This window comes from Aethalodelphis obliquidens, unplaced genomic scaffold (genome assembly GCF_003676395.1).
Source record: "Aethalodelphis obliquidens isolate GAN/ISIS:26980383/991018 unplaced genomic scaffold, ASM367639v1 scaffold11, whole genome shotgun sequence".
NCBI lineage: Eukaryota > Metazoa > Chordata > Mammalia > Artiodactyla > Delphinidae > Aethalodelphis > Aethalodelphis obliquidens.
Genome location: NW_020837955.1, coordinates 27,347,786 through 27,370,735, shown reverse-complemented (window position 1 = coordinate 27,370,735; position 22,950 = coordinate 27,347,786).

Below are 22,950 nucleotides of genomic sequence, written 5' to 3'. Positions count from 1 at the left end.
CTTTCCCATAGCTTCATCATGTACTATCAATGTTATTTAGCACTTTCTGGAGTGGCTTCACATATGGATTACCAAATTTCCTCTTTCTTTTCCCAGATGTATCATATTGTTGATTGATTAACACTGAACTCACAACCTGTAGCACTATAACTCATGCCCAAAGTTTGTATCACATACCCATTTTCTCCATGAGGTACATCACAGCCTTCTTGAACTTAGAAACACTAAACAGCACCTTAACATTATGCTTGGGGGGCATTTGAAATAGGTAAGTCGCCAAATAAACCACAAAAATGCAAAAAACATAGCAAATAAACCACAAAAAGCACACTTGTTTACAGTATGAGAGGTGAAACAAGAAGGCAGAGCATTGCCTTCTTCTACTTTAGCTGGGAATGTGTGCACCAAGTGAATCAAACTTTTCACCCTCTGCACCTATCCACAAATGCCTATGAAAGTGCTGTGAGTATTGATTTGGGGGTTACAGATAAATTTTAGAAAGTAAGCAGATTCACAAAAGAAATCCACAAATGAGGATCTACTCTATGAGTGTGAGCAAAGTCTTCAAAATAACTATCATTAATATATTCAAAAGTATAAAGAAAAACTGAAAAAAGGTAGATAACTTCATCATAGAATTGGAATCTATTAAAAAAGAATCAAATGGCCATAAAATTGGAAACTTGATGAATAGACTTAAAAGAATACTGGATCTAGAAAAGACAGGGTTATTTAACTGGAAGAAAGGAAAAACAGGACAAACTAAGGATTATTTTTTAAAAAACAGAACAGCATAGTGGACAGGTGAGGAACATCAAAGTCAAATTGTCAAAAATGAAAAACAGAGAAAATCTTAAAAGTAGAAAGAGAAAAAAGCATTAACTCCAAAGGAGTATTAAATTTTACAGCCGCCTATGTAATGGAAACTATGGAAATCATGATTCAATTGAATCATATCTTTAGAGTTCTAAAACATGATAATTATCCTAACTTCTACTACCACAGATTAATTTTTTTCTGTTTTTGAACACTATATAAGTGAAACTATCGTTTTCTTTTGGGTCAGGTTTCCTTTGTTGAACATTTTATTTGTGAGATTCATCTATGTTGTTGCCTGTAGCAATAGTTCATTCATTCTAACTACTGTGTAGAATACCATTGTAGCAATGAGCACAAATAATTTAACGGCACTACTATTTATGCACTATTTGGTTGTTTCCAACTTGTAACTAATATGAAAACTACTGCTATGAACATACTTAAGTGCATGAGTGTTTTGGTGCCACATTTCTACTGGGTACGTTTGAGGAGTGGAATTGCTAACTCACGAAATATGCAGATGCTGTGAACTAAATTGTGTCCTCCTCAAATTCATGGGTTGAAGCTATAACCCCCATGTGAGTGTATTGGAGATACAGCCTTAAAGAGGTAGTTAAGCTTAAATGAGGTTATAAGATGTGTTCTGATAGAACTAGTGCCCTTATATGAAGAGGAAGAGATACCCAAGTTCTCTCTCCACCATGGGAGGACACAGCAAGAAGTCAGCCATCTGCAAGCCAGGAAGAGAATTATCACCAGAATCCGACCATGCTGGCACCTTTTCATACTGGCTTCTTTCACTTAGCAGTGTGCATTTTAGGTGGCTTGCTAGCTCATTTATTTTTATTGCTAAATAATATTCTATTGAATGGATGTACCACACTTTATTTACCTACTGAATAGATTGTTTTTATCAGTCTAACATCTTGGTCACTTCCAGTTTGGGGCAATTATGAATAAAGCTGCTATTCATGTGCAGATATAAGTTTTCAACTCATTTAGGTAAATATCTAGGAGCACAACTTCTGAAATGTATAAGACTATGTTTAACTTTTTAAAAATAGCATTCTTTTCATTCTCACCATCAATGAATGAGAATTTCTGTTGCTCCACATCCTCCCTGGCATTTGGTGGTGTCAGTGCTTTGGATTTTAGCTATTCTAACAGGTATGTAGTAGTGTCTCATTGTTTTAATTTCTGATTCCCTTATGACATATGATGTTAAGCATCTTTTCATATGCTTATTTGCCATCTGTATATCTAGTTTGGTAAAGTGTCTGTTTAGATATTTTGCTCATTTTTTAAAAATTGGATTTTTTTCTTCTTATTGTTGAATTTTAAGAGGTATTTGTATATAGCTGATCCTTAAGGAACACAGGGGTTAGTGGTCCCAACCTTCCATGCAATTGAAAACATGACCTTTATCCATGGCTTTGTTTCCACAGATTCAACGAACCACAGATTGTGTAGTACTGTAGTACAGATTTAGTACTGTAGTACAGATCTAGTACTGTAGTACAGATTTAGACCAGATTATTCTGGTCCCAGTAAGGCAGGAAAGACAGGGCTAGACCCAAGGACAGCCTCCTCATACACAGACATTAGGCAAAAGGCAAAGCCACCCCCTTGTTTTGCACTTAATGTGATCATGAACATGGAGGAATGGCGTCAGCAACAGGAACATAAATTAAACTTTGAGACACCTGAATAGGGAACCCTGGCCATAAAACCGGCAGAACATGGCCGAGCATGCCCAATAGAACTTCCCAGGCTGCAATGACTGCTCTAAGACCTTCCACGTGTGGCGTTTGACTAGTAAAGGAAAAGTTAAGGGAAAACAGCTTTTCGAGTGCAAGTGCAATGGCTTCAGGAGCCCAGCGCTCAAGAAAGGAAGCTGATATAAACTGGTGAAATCATACCCCTGCCTCCACCTTCCCATTAATGAATATTCCACCCCTAATCCAAGAAACCTCCACCCGGTCAAGGAATTAAAATGAATTAAAAAGGGGGTCAGAAAACCCCTAGAGGTGCTCCCCACTGGCAAGGTTGCCCATACTCTTCTCTGAGCGCATACTTTCACTTTGGCCCTTTAATAAATTGCTTTTTTGCTTCTCTCTATGCCTCAGTCTCTGTATGTTACTCCTTTGCATTCCCTGTCCAAATTCATTTAGACAGGCAGAACAAGAACCCGGACCTTTAATTTGGCCTGTCCAGCAGCACCGGGTCCCTCAGGCAGCCACCCCTGTGGGCACACACCCAGGTGCTGCTCATGTCCCGTGCTCCCTCCCTCTGCCTTTCACTTCCCAGCTGCCAAGATCCTGGAAGATTTGAAGCTCAGCAAAGAAGGGAAATCCATTGAGAACAGTCTGTAAAGTGTCAAGCAACATCCAGATATTACCTGTGAAACAAGAGGGAAGATGGCAGCAGGGCACAACCTTTAAAAGAATGATACCGCATTGAGGATACAACGTAACTGGTTAGAACCAATTAGGCCCAAGATGGCAGAAGACTCAGCTTCCAGTAGACCTTGAGTCTCATTATACGCTCATTGGAATACATTAGTATGCTAAACGACACATCCACAGGTGCCCTGACAGTTCCAAGGCTAACCATAAAAGGCCAAAAAGTGGGCAGTGGCCAATTCCTGGAAACCCTTGCCCCTTCCCTGAGACAGTCGGAATAATCCTCCCACTCATTAGCCTATGAAATTACCCAGCCCACAAAAACGAATCACCCTGTACTTTGGGGCCTCTTGCCTTCTGAGATGGCCCACACTCTGTGGAGTGTGTTCCTCCCAAAGCCGTTCTCACCTATGAGCCGCATTCTGTCTCTGGAATGTGTAACTCTCTAAATAAATCCATTCCTTACTTATCACTTTGTTTCTTACTGACTTGTTTCTGCAACAAGACGTAAAGAACCTGAGCTTCATTAAGTCCTGAGATCAGGTGTGTAATTTCAATTAACAGACAGTGGGTTCAAGTTCCAATCTGAGTTGCGTGGTTTCACCTGCTCTATTGCTTGCCCCTGTGCCCAAACCTCAGATTCTTCCACTGGGACAAGATGGGGCAGGGTAGAAGGCTTGAGCTCACCTCTCACGAGCGCACCAAAGTCACAACTGCTGAACAACCATCGATTAAAAAGACTGGAACCTACCAAAAAAGATACTCTACATCCAAAGACATAAAGAAGAAACCCAATGAGACGGCAGGAGGAGTGCACTCACAATAAAATCAAACCCCATGCCCCCCAGGTGGGCGACCGCAACCTAGAGAACAATTATTTGCAGAAGTTCTCCCACAAGAGAGTTCTGAGCCCCACATCAGGTTCCCCAGCCTGGGGGTCTGGCCTCAGGAGGAGGAGCCCCCAGAGCATTCGGCTTTGAAGGCCAATGAGGCCTGAGCACAGGAGCACCCCAGGACTGGGGGAAACAGAGACTCCACTCTTGGAGGGCGCACACAAGTTCTCGGGCACACTGAGACCCACGGCGAAAGCACTGACCGCATATAAACCTGGGCCAGACCTACCTGCTGGTCTTGGAGGGTCTTCTGCAGAGGCAGGGGTCTCCTGGGGCTCACTGTGGGGACAAAGACACTGGCGGCAGAGGTACTGGGTAATAACCAACATGAGCTTCCCTGGAGGCCGCCACTTGGGGGCCAGAACGCGGCCCCAGCCGACACCCGCTGTAGGCTCCAGTGCTGGGAAGCCTCAGGCCAAACAACCAAAAGGGTGGGAACACGTCCGCACCCATCGGCAGACAGGATGCCTAAAGACTTCCCGAGACGGCCCTCTAGACACGCCCCTTGACACGGCCCTCCACGCCAGAGATCCAAGACGCAGCTCCACCCACCAGTGGGCAGGCACTGGCCGCTCCCACCAGGAAGCCTGCACGGGCTTCCAGCTTTCCCCACCAGGGTGCAGAAACCAGAAGGAAGAAAACTATTCAGTACAATCCGGCAGCCGGAGGAAGCGGGTCCACAAACGCAGACCAGAACCTACCCTGGGACCAGCTGGATCCTGGCCCTCCCCTACAGAGGGCCACTTCTCCACCGTGAAGAAACATGACTAACCTTCCACATACATAAAAATACAAATAGAAATTTAGACAAAAGTGAGACAGAAGAAAAATATGTTCCAGACAAAAGAACAAGATGAAAATATTCTGTTTTGGGGGGCTTCCATTGTTTCAGTAGAGACCTTAGCTGTCATGCACTGCTGATCCTAAAAGGTGATTTGTTTTCCCAATCACATTTAATATTTTCTGTTTCATTTAGTCTTCAGCAGTTTTTCACTGTCTTGTATCTATAATATGTGCTTTCATTTAATTTTATCCTGCTTGGGGTTAGCAGAGATTCTTGAAACTATGGCTTGATGTCTTTAATCAACTTTGATAAATTCTCTGTCATTCTCTCTTTAAATATTGTTTCTGCCCCCATTTTCTCCTTTCTGCCCTTTTGTGCATTGAATTACATGAATGTTAGACTATATGCCATGCCCTATATGTCTCTTATTCCACTTTTATGCTTTATGATTTTTCTATGCTCTGAATGGATGCTTTCTATTAAAATTCCTTCCAGTTCACTAACTGCGAATATATTCACCCTATCCTCTTGGCAGGTAGCTAGAGCAGGGGCATAATACCTCAATCCAGTGAGGGGATTTACTTCTGTGAGGCTCAGTTTTAGACTTTGTAAGGCTTGGTCTAGCTTTGATTCAGTGCTACTTTTATCTTGTAGTTCTTGAAGAGTCCTTGGGTATTTTCCATGATTCCTCACCCTTAGAGGGTCTTGAACTTCAATTTGTTATCTCTTTTGTAATGTTAGATTGCTGAAAGTGCCACTTAGCTTTTCAGCTACATTCTGCTATGTTCCTTAAGCCCTCTCTCTATCCCCACCCCCCAACAAGCTTTTAAAAAAATGGTAAATGGCTCAAGGGAATAAATATGTCAGACTCACATTCCTGCATCTTGACCTCTCAAGTTCTTGTAACCTTAGAATCTCCCCAGTGTTTTCAAATAGATTATATTTTAAATTTTTATCCAACTTTTCCTACCATTCTTGGTGAGGGTATTGAGCTGTCACAAGCCATCTAAACAGCCATAATACCGTATTTTTTTATCATCTAAAAAATAGATGTTCACGAAAATCTTCAGTAAAAACATCCATACCAATGTAAACTGGAAGAATGAAAAGACTCAGCAAAGCAAAAGGATAATCTGGTCTCTAATGTATATCGAGACGGCATAGCCTCCTATGAATGAGACATTTCTCCCAGTTCCAAAGGAACAGCTGTAAATTGAGCAGGGTCCCACAGCAGACCTGGGAGAAACCAAGCAGAATATCCTATGTTAAAAAACACCTTCAAAGTGTCCCGCATAGAAGAGATGTGAGATCAAGACCTCTCTGGGAATTCCCTGGAGGTCCAGTGGTTAGGACTCCGCACTTTCACTGCCAAGGGCGTGGGTTCGATCCCTGGTCAGGGAACTAAGATCCCACAAGACACGTGGCACGGCCAGAAAAAAAAAGAAAGACCTCTCTTTGGTTACTGTATCTCACACACACACACACACACACACACACACGCACACACACACACTATATACTGAGGCTCTGACCTCTGAAGGAGTGGAAAAAGTAGATGTTTGGCATAAATAATTAATTAAATGTGTGATTCTTTCTTGATGTCTGACTTGTCTGGCAAGAGTATGATCTCCCTGAGGGCCGGGAAAAGGTTGCCTTTTGCACCTTTCCAATCTGATTATTTCAGTGCTTAGCATACAGCATGCATTCAGTAAATTTTAGCTATTTTTTTGGAAACAAAGGAAAGAAGAGAAGAGGCACCTTTAAGAGAAAGTGTCCCTTAGAGAAGCAGCAATAAAAACAAATCACAATTATCAAAGATTCTTGAAGCTGAATGTGCTTGTGTGTCACTGTCAGAGTGCCCTGGAGTAGGAATCAAGCATTTCTGAAACTTAGCAGTTTGTTCATTCTCTGTTCTCCACCTTCCATATTCCTCTGTCCCAGTGGAAAGAGGAAGGTTAATCTTCTCATATTAGAGGCTCCTGGCCTCATTGAGTTTCATGTGGTATTGAGTGGGTTGTTAAAAGAAAAATCCAAAGAGAGACCAAGGTAATGGTTTATGTGAAGTAACTGTAATATTCAAATTAAAGCTATAAGTCAACTATGCAAATAAGCCTATGCCCAGGGCAGAAAGGCAATCAAACAGCCTGCAGAAGGAAACTTAATAAGCACTGCATCTTCTTCTATTACCTCGTGAGTAAGTTTCCTGAGAGTTCAGGTCTTGTGGGGACACTGAGAGTGTGTAGCTTCAGGCATTCCGGTAGTTCTCACAGCAACTGTACTGGGACCTGGCAGCATTCTAAAGCTCCAGGAAGGGTTGAGCAGTTTGCATCTGTGTCTCCATCAGAAGGCATTAAATATGCATCTGATCAAGAGAGTAGTTAGGAATAGGAAGCGCCTATGGGGGAAATTGCTTGAAATGATAGCTATATGTACATGCTTTCCCTCGGAAATGGCTTTGGGACTAAAATTCTCACAGGAGAGTTTGTTAGAGAATGGGAGATTATCCAAAGGAGACTGGTTGTCGACAATTTTGGGGAGGGGTAGACCAAAAGTCACGGTTAGTCACCAAAGATAGGACCCAGTCTTACCCATGGAATTTAATTTGTGCCATTTGCTGGTGGCCATAGAATCATAGAAGCCAAGTGACCATCCATCCAAGTTTGCCCAAGAGAGTTCCATTTTAAAACTACTGTTCCAGCATAATTGTTACTATTACCCCCTTTCACTCTTAAGCATGTCCTGGTTAGAATGATAAATTATATGATCAACCTACAAAGCAAGGATCTTCAAAATCATTCACCTTTCAGATAAGTGCTCAGTCCAATAGCACAGGAAGTCACACATCTCATAGCCCAGATTTACGTTCATTAGTGATGAGGCTGGTAAATTTTCTGTCTCTAGAATTTTTCAGGCACAAGCTAGATAAGGAGATGAGGTAAAGGAGATTCAGATGGCAAAAAGGAGGCTGAGACAATGACTACGGTGTTCTCTCTTTCCCTGAGATTCAGCAAGAATCAGAGGTTCAGCAAGAAACAGATCCAAAGGGGAAATAGTTTCTCAAGTTTCTGCAAGGAGATGGCAGCTGAGGAAGGGTTCTGAGTCCAAGTTCCTCACTTTCTTTATTAGATCTAGATCAGGGGAGAAGAAGTGAGACAGAGGTAAAAAATGTCAGGGTGGTTATAGGTACTACATGCCCCACCCTGCCCCCCAATTGAAACCTGGACTCAGGCTCTAGCTTGGATTCAAGGACAGCAAATGCTTGCTAGATGTGTCAGCACCTAGGCGTTTTTCTCAGCCAGGATAGGGTAGCTTTTGCTGGAGTATGAAAATTTTAGTGGCTTAAAACAATAAAGGTTTTTTTCTCTGCCACACTTTCCATCATGTGTTGGCTGGGTGCTCTCACTCAAGTCATAGTTACTCTAGAACTCCATATTCCCATGGTCACTGAAGCAGGGAAAAGGGGAGGTAGCGACTCACCCCCTAGCTCTGAACGTTTCTGCCTCTTCTGACACTCATTACTTCTACTCACATTTCATTGGCCACAGAAAATCACGTTCACATGGCTACACCTAATTTCTTACGGATACACCTAATTTCTTATCTTGTTCATGGAAGGCAGGGAACAGGAACTATTTGGAGAATAGCACCAAGAGCACAGGATTATGGGAGAGAGTCCATAGCCAGCATGTCCAAGTGCCTGGTACACAGCAGAAGCCACGCATACGCCAGCTCCCTCCCGAGAAACATCGCCATCCTTTGGAACCCTTCCCTCCCAGCTCCTCTCTTTTCGAGGAGACACCAGCATTGGAGACTGTTTAGCCTGGGGACTCAGGAGGGGAAGAAACCTGGACAGTACTCCTCAAGCAGGTGAAGAGTTACTACATGAATCATAGGCAAGGACTTACTTGCTATATTCTGGCCCCGGCACATCAAAACTTCAGCAGCGGCAGAAGCGGCAGCAGCAACAGAACCAGTATTTACTGACGTGGCGCTTTCTATGCGCCAGGCGCTGTTTAAAGGGCTTCACTATGCATTTACGCCTCACAACATTTATTTGATATAGTTACAATCAGTGTTTTCTTTTCACAGATGAGAAAACTGAGGCAAATGAGGCAAAGTAACATCTCCAAGGTCAATGGTTATTAAGTGTCTAAGCTGGGATAGAAGACCAGGCAGAGCGCTCCAGATCCCGTGATCCTTTACCTGTGGGCTAGACTGACTGCTTGGCAAATCAAGACATATGTCTCTCTTTTTTTTGTTTTTTTTTATGTTTACCAGTTTATTAAAAGATATGATAAAGGATATAGATGAACAGCCGAATAAAGAGATACACAAAGCAAGGTCTGGGAGAGTCCCGAGGGTAGGACCTTCTGTCTCCGTAGAGTTGGGGTATGTCACTCTCTTGGAAGACACCTCTCTTGATGTCATTAGATGCTACTGGATAACCATAGATGCTATCGGGTAACAATAGCATCTAATGGCATGGCATGTACTAAAATGGTGTTTCCCAGGCAATGGAACTCCTGGGGGCACATGAAATGATTTATCGATACCTTAAGAGCATTAAATCGCACTGAATCACATGGTGATAAGTGCATTTCCTTTTCACTGCTTTGTTCTTTGTTTCCCAATCCTTCTAATTATGTCAAAAAGCAAACTTAGATGTCAAGGACGTACTGGCACTAACCATCACTTATTAATCTCACTTTGGAGGAAAACAACGAAGGCCTCCCTCGGGCGCAGTCTTTTGCCGGCAACAGTGTCTGCCTAGGATTAAAAAACATTGTTTTGTTTGCATGGTATGTATTGTTATTGTTACTTTCTATTATTGGAAAGTGATGCTAGATTTCCACTGTTTCATTTTAAAATACATTTTTTCAAGTAAAAAAAGTGAGTTGATATGGTAAAGTAGAAAATAAATAGCATGGGTGGTAATCAGATGGGCCCCAGATGGTGCAAGCGGCGGGTCAAAGACTAGAATTTGGGAAACAATATTCTGTACAGAGAGGTTTTCAGGGTAGCAAGTTGGACTTATGTAGATGATAAATTGTTTTCCTTAAAGAATTAAGGGGGACACATGGCCTGAGATGGTAGCTAGCTGTGTGACCCCAGGCAAATTTCCTACCATCGCAGAACCCCCAGGCTACCATCTACAAACTGGGAGAAATAAAACTTAGCTCTCAGGGTTCTTGAGATTATTAAGGCATATCATGGGGAAAATATTGCCTGGCTCACCTTGCTAGGTGTTGTGAAGATAAAGCATTCATTCCATTTTAAGAAACCTACCGCATGCTGGGCAGTTAGAAGACAACCTCAGCTTTTGCCCTTGCAGAGCTGGGTCCTGTGGGAATTTACACAAAGAATAGCAACCAGAGAAACAAAACCATGGAACTGCCATTTATCAAGGATTCACCAGAGGCCAGGTGTTGAGCTAAGTGTCACATGTGTATTTTCCTATTTCATCCTAACAGTTCTGCGAGGAAGAAGGTAATTGTCATCATTCCCATTATAGATGGGAATCCGGAGACTCAGAGGGATAAGGAGCTTACAAAAGGTTATGAAACCGGTGAATGGTAGAGCCGGGATTCAAACTCACAAGTGTTTTCTTCTTAAAAGAGATGTCATCCAGGAAACTAGAGGTGGGATGGATTTTAGCAAGGAAGATGGAGCTGCAATAAAAGCACGTAGCAGTCAGTCCGGCATGCACCCAAGCGCTTTGTGGATTGTACAGCATTAACACAGGAAACGTGTTGGTACTCATTATTCCTACTGAATTATTTTTAGAGTCAAATCTTCCCCAAGGGACATTTGAAGTTCTCCAAGTGCCTGGGGAAGTGTGGAGGGGACTTCCTTTATTAGAGCATTGTTCCTCCATGCTTCCCAAGATTTCTCGCACACAGGAATCACCCCAGGGATCTTATTAAATGCAAATTCTAAGCCTGGCAACCCAATCCAAAAATGGGCAGAAGACCTAAATAGACATTTCTCCAAAGAAGATATACAGATTGCCAACAAACACATGAAAGGATGCTCAACATCACTAATCATTAGAGAAATGCCAATCAAAACTACAATGAGATATCATCTCACACCAGTCAGAATGGCCATCATCAAAAAATCTAGAAACAATAAATGCTGGAGAGGGTGTGGAGAAAAGGAACACTCTTGTACTGCTGGTGGGAATGTGAATTGGTACAGCCACTATGGAGAACAGTATGGAGGTTCCTTAAAAAACTACAAATAGAACTACCATATGACCCAGCAATCCCACTACTGGGCATATATCCTGAGAAAACCAAAATTCAAAAAGAGTCATGTACCAAAATGTTCATTGCAGCTCTATTTACAATAGCCAGGACATGGAAGCAACCTAAGTGTCCATCATCGGATGAATAGATAAAGAAGATGTGGCACATATACACAATGGAATATTACTCAGCCATAAAAAGAAACGAAATTGAGCTATTTGTAATGAGGTGGATGGACCTAGAGTCTGTCATACAGAGTGAAGTAAGTCAGAAAGAGAAAGACAAATACCGTATGCTAACACATATATATGGAATTTAAGACAAAAAAATGTCATGAAGAACCTAGGGGTAAGACAGGAATAAAGACACAGACCTACTAGAGAATGGACTTGAGGATATGGGGAGGGGGAAGGGTAAGCTGTGACAAAGCGAGAGAGTGGCATGGACATATATACACTACCAAACGTAAGGTAGATAGCTAGTGGGAAGCAGCCGCATAGCACAGGGAGATCAGCTGGGTGCTTGTGACCACCTAGAGGGGTGGGATAGGGAGGGTGGGAGGGAGGGAGATGCAAGAGGGAAGAGATATGGGAACATATGTATATGTATAATTGATTTACTTTGTTATAAAGCAGAAACTAACACACCATTGTAGAGCAATTATACTCCAATAAAGATGTAAAAAAAAAAAAAAAAAATTCTAAGCCTGGAGTGGGACCTTAGTTTCTGCATTTCTAATCAGCCCCCACGGTCTACAGACCACAGTTTTTCTAGCAAGGTATTAAAGCCCTCAGAGCCCACGGGGTGGTGATCTTTCCCCCACCCTCCCTTGCAAAGTGCCCTCCTAGGCTCTAAATCAAGGTGCAGCCCATGCAACAGGGTGGGCAGTCTCCCTGCCTCAGTGGAAATGGGCAGGACCAAGTAGGGTTGGATGCACAGCGTGGCAGCTTCAGCTCCGCTTGGAAAGGCAGGCGGGGGCCTGCTGGCTCATCAATCCCCACCAGCAATTAGCCAGAGGGAAGCTGGTCCGAGGAGCCATTTGCATTTACAGGTCGCTCCAATAGCCCTGCCCACACCCACTCAAGGGCACCACAAAGTGTGTATTATTGAGGGTAATGAAAAAGCCTATAAAATGAGCAGCTAAATGGCGCTTACTCAGGGAGTGGGAGCTCATCTGGGGACGGGAGTCTCCCTTTCGCATGGGAGTGGCCTTTTGGCATTAGTTCTTCGGTTGTTTTCCCGTCTAGCTGTCCGGGTGCTGGGCTGGTGCATATTGAGCAGGTAAGGGGCATCGGACTCTTCTTGGGGGTCACCTACTTTCATCCTCACTCCTACCCAGATGGACAGATGAGGCTGCTGAACCTCAGACAAGTTAAGCAAGTGATAACTCAGATTCAACCACAGACCTGCGGACTCCAAATTCCAGTCTGGAAATGGCCTGGGGAGTTGGGGGAGGGGAGATATCTGTGAACTACCTGAAATTGTATGCAAAGCTGTGTGTGGGTGTGTGCATACAGCCTTTTTGTGTGTGGAGAGAATAGCTATATTTCATCAGATTCTCAAAGGCACCTGTGATTCTCCCAGAAGGTAACAGCTCCCCGTCTCGATGGTTCACCTGAAAAAGAAGTCTGGTACAGTGGTTCTCAGTCTTTTTTAGCAAGAGGGCCTGGGTTTTAATGTCGGAATTTTCAACCACCTTCGGGAGATAGTTGGGATTTCAGAGTCTATTACTTGAGAAACACACAACAAAAGGAGCTCTGAATTCAGGCCTGTTTTCAAGTGAATCTGTATTTTAATCATTATACAGTCTTCCCTCAGTATCCGTGGGGGACTGATTCCAGGACCCAGCTCAGATACCAAAATCCGCCGATGCTCAAGTCCCTTATATAAAATGGTCTAGCATTTGCGTAGAACCTATCCTATACTTTATCTCTTGATTCCTTATAATAACGAATACAATGGAAATGCTAGGTAAACAATTGTAAATACAATGTAAATACTATGTAAATAGTTGCCAATGTGCGGTAAATTCAAGTTTAGCTTTTTGGAACTTTCTGGACTTTTGTTAGTTAATATTTTCAATCCACAGTTGATTGAATCCGTGGATTCGGAACCCTGCGGATATGGAAGGCCAGCTGTACCAGCATCAGCATACAGTCAGTAAACAGGAGTCAGCGAATGTGACAAATATTGTTTCTTTCCTTCACCCTCTATTCCCAACCAGTATGTGGCAGGAATGAGTCTAAATGACAGAGATCCCTCCCCCTAATCCAACTTATGCCACAGTGTCATATACCTACAACAAGCACAAGAGGACAGTCCCTGTCTTCATCACAAGAAGCAGTTCAGGACAGTCATTAAGAGCCCCAGATGTGTTTGGGGGCAAAATGCAGTTGTAATACCATTGGCCAGTCACCCCAGTTTACCAATCTATGGAATGGGGATAAGAATAATATCTACCTCATAAGGAGTATTGTAAGGATTAAAGAGATGTTGTACATAAAGCATTGCTACCATTAATTTAGCACTTGCAAGGTGCTGGCCACCTTACGTTATCTCATTTAATGGTGAGGTTTTGAATGTTTAAGTAGCTTGTTCAAAGTCCCCGGAAGTGCTGTGATTTGAATTAGGTCTGTCCAGAATCTAAATCCACAGGCGATATGCTTTCTACTCTCTCAACCGTCTCTCTATGCCCTGAATGCCATCACAGAGCCAGGCACACATAGGCACTTAATAGATATTTGTTCATTTAAGTGGGTCTAGGTTCTAACCCAATATACACGTTTGAAAATGAAACACCAAGAATCAGCTGGAGGGCTTCTCTGAACATTGGCTTGAGGTGCACACACCGTGGGCTGCTGAGAAACAGTGTACTGTTTTTAAAACAAGGTGTTGACAGGCGTTGTAGAAAAGAGTCTGGGGAGGCGTTTGATAACGCAGACCCTAGACTTGACTGGATGACATGGCCATGATTTCACCTCTCTGAGCTCAGCTGCAGTATGAGAGTATCAACAGCTGCCTTGCCTGCCTTCTGGAGCTGGTTCTAAGGAGTGAGTGAGATCACTTACATGCAATTGTCTGACACTGTAGGCAAGGTTTTCTCATTACAGGCATTACAACCATAGTGACAGGTAGAAAAGTCCCAAGAGAACTCCAACATAATTCTGCTTGGAGGAAATATTACATTGAAGAGCAGGGGGCAAGAAGGAGCCAGGGCTATGGAAAGACTTTCTTGTCTTCAATGGAAACCTAAAAGCAACTGATTTTGGGTCTTAAGGCTACTATGGAAGAAAAAAAAAGTGGCTGAAATTCATGGCCTTTCCAAATTCATCTTGTAGAAAGAGTTAAAAGTGATTTAAATAAGATATTTACCAACAATCAACTTTACCAACAGACTGACCTAGTTTTCCTTAAAACATTGGTAGCCTAGCAGCTGGGGGACAGGAGGAATTTCATTACATAAACACAGAAGGCTGGTCAAAGGATCTGTAAATGCCAGGAAGCCTCTATTCAAAAAGCTCTGAATTGGATTTGTACAGTTCAAGAGGTGGCAGAGATCAGGAAATGATTTCCAACAGAAAACAGCACAGAGTCTGCCTTTCAAGCTGACGGAGCAAAGCTCTCCAGAAATGTCCGTGACAGCTGGGCAGTTGTTCCCAGAGAGAAGGAGCAAGGAGGCTGAACCCAGGCCAGGGTCAGCCTCCCGGCACACCCACGTGTGCCCCCAGGTTTGGCCGGGCCACCAGCTTTAGTAATCAGGCTGCAAAGACTGCAAGCAGACCCTCCCTTGGGAAGCTTCCCCAGCAGTTACAAAGCAGTGTCCTATGAGGAGCTGATGGAATAAACCACTGACTTTACTGGTAATTCCTTTTTCAAGCCATGCTTAGGTATCAGAGCAAGCAGATCTGTATCCGATTCATCCTCCTGTTTTCCAAGCGGAGCTCTCGTTGGAATAAAAGAAGCTACAATTAAAGTACCTTATTTGGGCATGCTGTAATTAGTCGCCAATTCAGCATGCCATCAAATGTAATCCGAATATAAACACCAAGGCTGCAGGTGCCAATCTCCTGGTGAGTTCTGGAAACTAGTGAGCTCAACCTGCCTTTCTCATAAGACCTTATCACCCCCCCCCTCACCTGGGTTGGGGGGGACCAGTGAGAATGAGCCCCCAGGCAGTCTGTCTTTCTAAACATTTCTAAGACCTGTGAGTTGGACTTCCAGGGAGCAGAGTTATCTCATTACCACGTAGAGAAGCTTGGGTTGAAGGCAGTTGTTCAATCTACACTTCAAAGGGAACGGTGTGGCTTTGTGATCAAACACAAGCTTTGGGGCCACTATTTATCCATTCAACAAATATTTACTGAGTCCCTGCTGTGTGCAAGACCTCGGGGATTCAATAAGGAATAAGACAGGATGATCTGCTGGAAACTCCGTGAGAGCAAAACCATGCACTGAGGCTGTGACCTTGGCTAAATGAGTTGACCTCTCTGAGGCTTAGTTTGCTTATTAATGAAGTGGGGATAATAACATTCATCTCACAGTGTTGTAGTGAAGACTGAAAGTGAGAAAAGATGTAAACATCTAGTACTTTGCCCAGCACAGAGCCGAGCTGGGACTGGAAGGTCAGTCTCCGGGTGAGTCCAGCCCCTGACTCTAATGCGCTTCCACTAGCTGCTCCGCTGCACCTCTGAGCAGGGCTCAGATGGAAGGAGGACCTGGAAGTATGAGCCAGAGTCATGTGACTGCTTTCCTCCACTTGGAGCTTGGGTTTTCCTATCGCCACTAGAAGGGTGTGAGTTAGCCATACAGGTTCAGAGATTGTCTGCTTTGCACTGGGAAAGCCTCCACCTAACATTGTTTATGCGCACGGCTATGCTCTGCTGGATCCTTAGCTCCAGAAACCCCCCTCCCCCTCCTGCTTCTCATTAATCAGGTCATCTCCCAGTTCCCCATAGAATTTTGCCTAATGTCCTGGGCTGTAGGGAACGGAGCCTGGCCACAGTAATAAGTGGGCATATTCAGCCAGCTTGAGGCAGGCGCCTCTACATGTATTCTCATGGCACCTGGGTAGCTTTTCCTTTCAGGTGTGTCTGGTCTCCTCCCTGCCCCTGATACTCAGCCCACTCACTCAGTCATCCACATGGAGATTAACTGCGGCTCAGGACTGCTTTCACATACATTATTTCCTCAACGCATGGCATCAATTGTCAATTGTTTAAACTAAAAAACTCAGATTTCATCCTTGATCTCTCTGCTTTCAACCATCACATCCAATCCATCAGCATGTCCTGGGCACTTGATCTTCCAAACGTGATCTGTCCATTTTTTTCCATCTTCACAACCACAACCAAGTCACCACCATGCAATCACCTTCCTCTGCTGCTTATGATCTGTTCTTCACACAGTGGCCAGAGAGATCTTTTTAAAAATGCAAATCAGATCAGGTTACGCTCCTAGTCAAGACACTGCAACAGCTACCATCACACTTAGAATCTAGTCCAAACCCCTTGCTCTGACCTCATGCCCCAAAGCCCTGCCCTGCCCTCCTGCTGCACCCTGCCGCCCCCTAAGGCTTTGGCAGCCCCAGGGTCTTTGCATTAGCTGTTGACTGCCTAGCACTTACTCCACAGACCTTGACCTGGATGGAAGCTTTCTTAATGTTGACTCTTCAGAAAAGCCTTTCTTGACCTCCCAGCCATTCGCTATCACATCAGCCTTTTAATTTTTGTATCCCACCAATGCCTGATAACTTCCTGTTTTTCTTTAGTCTGTCTCTCCTGCCTAGAATGTAAGCTCTCTGAAGGAGGTATCTTCTCTTTGTATTTCGCTTCATCGAACAGAGCCTGGCATATAGTAGACACTCAGTGTACTTGTTGAGTGAATGAATACTCGTAACAATTATCTGTAAAATGAGGATAAACCCACCTGCGAAAGGTCAGGTGACTTGTATGACGCAGCCAATATGCTGCAGAGCCTCAACTCAAACCTAAGTCTCTGTTCCTCTAAAGCTAATGTTTCTTCTACCGTCACAGGCTTCTGATTCGTTTCTCTTTTCCTCCCTCTGCCCACAGCAGCTAATGCAGTGTTACCTGACATTTCATATTTGTGATAAATGCCTGAACATGACCTCAAGTCTTTGCCTCTTTTTTCTGCATTGGCCTATGGCTCACACCCCAAATGTTTGCATTTTTAGCCCATGCTGCTTTTCTAAATCAACAGTGAACACTTACTCAAAGCAGACCCAGCCAGCATCCTTTACTTTTTACAAGAGATGCCCACCACTCATCAAGCATCTGGCATTTCCGTCCACCATCCCTGCAGAAAAGAGGTGTCCACCACACTGCAGATCAGAACGGGGATGGGGAGTTTCTCTCCATGAGGAAGATTCAACCAAGATTGCCACCCTGCGGCCGGTTGACCAAGCTTTCCAGAATGGAGGTACCATAAGAGCTTCAAAATCCAAGACTGGGGCTGGGGGCAGGAAAAGGGGAGTGATTTGGGGGTGAGAGCGTGGTGCCACTTGCACAGAGAACTCGTAAAGGGGGGAAGGGCACGCTTGCGGGGAGTGCCGGGTGGTTCTGTAGTGCAGGCGTGAGTGTGTGATTTGGGACAATCGGCCCCTGTCCACGTTCCTGTAATCACCTTTTTGAAGTAGAAATGAACAGCACTGAACTGGGAGTTAGAACACTTACCTTTGAGCACTGTCTGTGATCTGCGTACTGCAAGGCCTTGGGCAAGTCTCGTGACTTTCCTGTCCCTCAGAATCCTCATCTCGTGTGGTTATGGGTCAGCACCCCAACCCGGCTCACCCCAGAGCTTTTGTGGGGACCACACACCAGATGATCGATGGAACAGGATCTGTGCAAGAGAAAGCAGTTATCATTGTGGTTCTTAGAATAAAGGATCCCACACATTGCGATTCAACCCACAGGATATAGAGTAGGGGCAGGCAGGGGTAGGGGACTTCGGATTTTCAACCCCATTTCGCTATCTACGAATCACTGATCCCACCCCTTCTAAAGGGCCGGGGTCCCACCTTCTGCCCCACCCACTCCACAGACTTCCCTCAGACTCTTCATTCATCTAAATCTGGCCAAGAACAGTACTGCTGCCCTGGGGAGAAGACTTCCTTAGGTTGCTGAAACCACAGTGGCCCCTGAGGGAAAGAAATCCAGCCACCAACTCAATCCAATAGGGAAGCAAAGAAAATGGCTCTTCTGCAAAAAGGGGTTTACCCAGAAAGGCCACACCAAATCAAGGAGATTTTCCTCAGTGACCAAAAAGCTAACCCATCCCACATGAGACCAAGGCTGACATCTGTGGAGGCAAATGGGAAAGGGCTACAATCATCACAGATCTCATCACCTTAGGAGTTGGGCTAATGATGGACATAAATCCAGCCTCACATCTGGGTGATTTTCTCGGCACCATACTTCGCAGCCCCAAAATCATTTGGTTGAGAAAGGGCAGGGGATTACATTATTCACATGTGTATAAAACTAGTAAGAGTACCACTTCTGCCCTAACATGTTTAAACTTCTGTGGGAGGTCTGGGCATCCAGCCCTTTGGACCACCTGCATCTGAGTTTGTGAAGTCATTTGAGCAACTGGTCTTCACGGGGCCAACACCATATTCTCTGCAAAGAAATACCCAGCCCCTCTGCAAAGAAAACACCTAGCGAAGGGCTGTTGAAGCACTGTTTTATGTCAGTCTCAGCCTATTGATAGTGATGCTATTGGCTAGAAATGACTGTGGGCACTCACCTGGGCCCCATACGACCTGTGGGAGCCCCCAAAGGCACTTCCCCAACGAGAGCCAGTGTTGTGGCTGGACCAACCCTTGTGGCTCTTACTATGATAGCAAGATACACCTCAGCAACAACCAGCAGGAAGCTTTGAAAAGACAAGGTTAACTACTCACAAGTCCTGGAAGGTACAGGACACACCCAAGGCCACACAGTGAGGTTGTGGGTAGAGAGAAAAAGAGTGTGGACCTCGGGTCCTGCCTTTATTGGGGTCGAGGCTGGGGTGCCTAAGGTTTCGCGGGTTCACTATTTATTGGTGAATTTAAAACATAAGATTGGGAATTGAAGCACAGGAAGAGAAAAGCAGGCTGTCAGAAGGTCACTTATCTAGGTCAGCCAGGTCTCTCTAAAAGGAGAACTTCACAGACAGGGCGGCTTGGCTTTTTATCTAGTTGTGTAGGTGGCAATGTGTTTTTTTCCAAACAGATGTCTTTGAAGTTGTTGCTTGGCAATCAAAAGCTTGATATCATGTGCTTATATTACAATCAAAAAAGCTAATTGTCAGGTGTTTACACTACAAGTGCACTATATTCGATGCAATTCAAATTGTATTTATTGAGCACCTGGTAGATGCAGGCCTGATGCTGGGAGGATGATCTTATAGATCTAAGGTCAAGCCTTGGTTCTGTTGTTTATTACCATGGGATCATGATAACGTGTGTGACTTAACTTCTCCAAGCCTTAGTTTCTTCATCTGTAAACTGAAGAAAATGATAAAGTTTAATTCATAGGGTTTAGATGGTGTTCCAAGAAAAATGCATATGAGTGATTTTAAATAAAAAGTGCTATTAGTTTGTTAAATAACCGTATAGATGTCATCAGCAGGAGCAGGAAGTGTTTATTAATGGGGAGAAGACAGTCTCTGACTCGGCTGGCTGGAATGAAAGAGTGTCTTGAGAAACCTCCATGATTTTAGTAAAATGAAATGCTTCCAATTTCATTCTTTTACATGTAGCTGTCCAGTTTTCCCAGCACCACTTATTGAAGAGACCGTCTTTTTTCCACTGTCTATTCTTGCCTCCTTTGTCATAGATTAATTGACCATAAGTGTGTGGGTTTATTTCTGAGCTATTCTGTTCCATTTATCTATGTGTCTGTTTTAGTGCCAGCATCATATTGTTTTGATTACTGTAGCTTTGTAGTGTAATCTGAAGTCAGGAGCCTGATTCCTCCAGCTCTTTTTTTCTTCCTCAAGATTGTTTTGGCTATTTGGGGTCTTTTGTGTTTCCATACAAATTCTAAAATTATTTGTTCTAGTTCTGTGAAAAATGCCATGGTATTTTGATAGGGATTGCATTGAATCTATAAATTGCCTTGGGTAATATGGTCATTTTAACAATATTAATTCTTCCAATCCAAGAATACAGTATAATTTTCCATCTGTTTGTGTCATCTTCAATTTCTTTCATCAGCGTCTTACAGTTTTCCAAGTATAGGTCTTTTACCTCCTTAGGCAGGTTAATTCCTAAAACATTTTCTAACACCATATTCAAAAATAAATTCAAAATGGATTAAAGACCTAAATCTAAGCCCCCAAACCATAAAACCTCTAGAAGAAAACACAGGCAGAACACTCTTTGACATAAATTCGTAGCAATATTTTTTTTTGGAGCTGTCTCCTAAGGCAAAGGAAACAAAAGCAAAAATAAGCAAATGGGACCTAATTAAACTTAAATCTTTTGCACAGCAAAGAAAACCACTGACAAAACAAAAAGACCACCTACTGAATGGGAGAAAATATTTGCTAATGATATGACTGATAAGGGGTTAATATCCAAAATATATAAACAGCTCATACAACTCAACATCCAAAAAACGAACAACCAGATTAAAAAATGGGCAGAAGACCTGAATAGACATTTTTCTGAAGAAGACATACAAATGACCTACAGGCATAGAAAGAAGTTCAACATCCCTAATCATCAGAGAAATGCAAATCAAAAACACAATGAGATATCACCTCACATCTGTCAGAATGGCTATCATCAAAAAGATCACAAATGTTGGTGAGAATGTGAAGGAAAAGGAACACTTGTACATTGTTGGCTTCAGTAGTTGTGGTGTGCGGGCTCTAGAGTGCAGGCTCAGTAGTTGTGGGCATGGGCTTAGTTGCTCTGCGGCATGTGGTATCTTCCTGGACGAAGGCTCGAACCAGTGTCCCCTGCATTAGCAGGTGGATTCTTAACCACTGCGCCACTGTAGAAAACAGTATGGAGGGTCCTCAAAAAACTAAAAATAGAACCACCAAAAGATCTAGCAATACCACTCCTGGGTATATATCCAAAGAAAATGAAAACACTATTTTAAAAGATACATGCACCCTGATATTCATAGGGCATTATTTACAATAGCCAAGATGGGGAAGTGTCCAGCAGCAGACGAATGGATAAAGAAGATGTGATATATATATATGGACTTTAAGGGTATTATGATTAGTGAAATAAGTCAGAAATAGAAAGACAAATATTGTATGATATCATTTATATATGGAATCTAAAAAATAAAAAAAAGTAGTGAATATAACAAAAAGGAATCAGACTCACAAATATAGAGTACAAACTAGTGGTTACCAGTGGGAGAGAGGAGAAGGGAGGGGCAGGATGCGGACGGCAGATTAAGAAGTACAAACTATTATGTATAAAATAAACAAGTTATAAGGCTATATTGTACAGCACAGGAAATATAGCCAATATTTTAATTTTTTTTTTTTTTTTGTGGTACGCGGGCCTCTCACTGTTGTGGCCTCTCCCGTTGCGGAGCACAGGCTCCGGACGTGCAGGCTCAGCGGCCATGGCTCACCGGCCCAGCCGCTCCGCGGCATGTGGGATCTTCCCAGACCGGGGCACGAACCCGCGTTCCCTGCATTGGCAGGCGGACTCTCAACCACTGCGCCACCAGGGAAGCCCAAGCCAATATTTTATAATAACTATACATAGAGTTTAATGTTTAAAAATTGTGAATCACTATGTTGTACACCTAAAACTTATATAATATTGTAAATCAACTATACTAATTTTTAAAAGAAGAGTAGCATTATAGCTAAATTGTCACAGAAAGAAAGGAAGGAAGGAAGGAAGGAAAGGGAAAGAAAGAGAGAAAGAAAGAGAAAGAAAGAAAGAGAAAGAGAGAGAAAGAGAGAGAGAGAAAGAAAGAAAGAAAGAAAGAAAGAAAGAAAGAAAGAAAGAAAGAAAGAAAAAGAAAGAAAGAAAGAGAAAGAGAAAGAAAGAAAGAAAAGGAATGCTTCCAATGGTGGACTTACTAAAGTGACCTTGGGTGAGTTAGTTACCCTGTCTGTTCCTCAGTTTTCTTATCTGTCAAACAGTGTTGTGAAGATTAACTAAGGTAATAATATGTAAAGTGCCTGGAGCAGTGCCTGACATAAGCAAGTTCTGTATGTGTGTTTGCTATTTGTTATTATCGCATAGATTTAAAAGGCAGGCTCCTCACAACTTGAAAAGGTCTTGGACTAGAGACCTTCCCTGACCATCCTATTTCACGTTGCACTCACCCAACTACCCACTCCCTGGGTTGTCAAATAAAATACTAGATGCTCAGTTAAATTTGAATTTCAGATAAGTAATGAATATTTTTAGTGCAAGCATATCCCATGCAACATTTGAGACATACTTACACTGAATAAAAAGTATTTGCTGTTTATCTGAAATTCAAATTTATCTGGGTTTCCTATATTTTTATTTGCTAAATCTAACAAGCCTACCTATCCCTTATCCTGTTAAATAATTCCAGGCAGTGAAAAGTGTTATAGAAGTGTCATTTTTAACTTGTTTTTCCTAATGTCTTCCTCAAGGATGTAAACTCCAGGAGAGCAGGATCTTGTCTCTGTTCTATCTATCTGTATTCCCAGGGCCCAGCAGCATACCTGGCCCATGGTAGGAACATAACACAAAGGTGTCTTTATAATGACTGAATAAAGGATCTTTGCAGGGCAAGGGAGACTCCCTTGGTAGCGTCCAACATTCTGCTTTTCTGGTCTTTCTC